General features: G+C 50.7%; 1 protein-coding gene across 1 annotated transcript in view; it reads left to right on the top strand.

Moving 5' to 3' along the window:
- Positions 1-209, top strand: part of LOC119587743 (NAD(+) hydrolase sarm1-like) — a gene marked incomplete at its 5' end in the record, with an annotated part of 59,539 nt that overhangs the window by 30,892 nt on the left and 28,438 nt on the right.

The raw sequence follows: 209 nt of genomic DNA, 5'->3' as shown, positions 1-209 counted from the left end.
TTCCGCGCGTGGACATCCGTACGCAAGAAAAGGGGTTTAAATGATGCGACTTCTCCCTAGCCAGCCGACGAAGGCCGGGGATCAGTGTGGGGGGAGAGGGCACAGGCAAACGCCGTGCTGTAAAATGTTTATTACGCTTTTTTTTGGGCGACTCTCACCTAACCTTTGCGCATAGTGATACTATCTAAATACCCTTCTCAAGGATAGGA

This window comes from Penaeus monodon, chromosome 23 (assembly GCF_015228065.2).
Source record: "Penaeus monodon isolate SGIC_2016 chromosome 23, NSTDA_Pmon_1, whole genome shotgun sequence".
In the NCBI taxonomy this organism is placed as follows: Eukaryota; Metazoa; Arthropoda; class Malacostraca; order Decapoda; family Penaeidae; genus Penaeus; species Penaeus monodon.
This window is presented reverse-complemented; position numbering and strand designations above follow the sequence as displayed.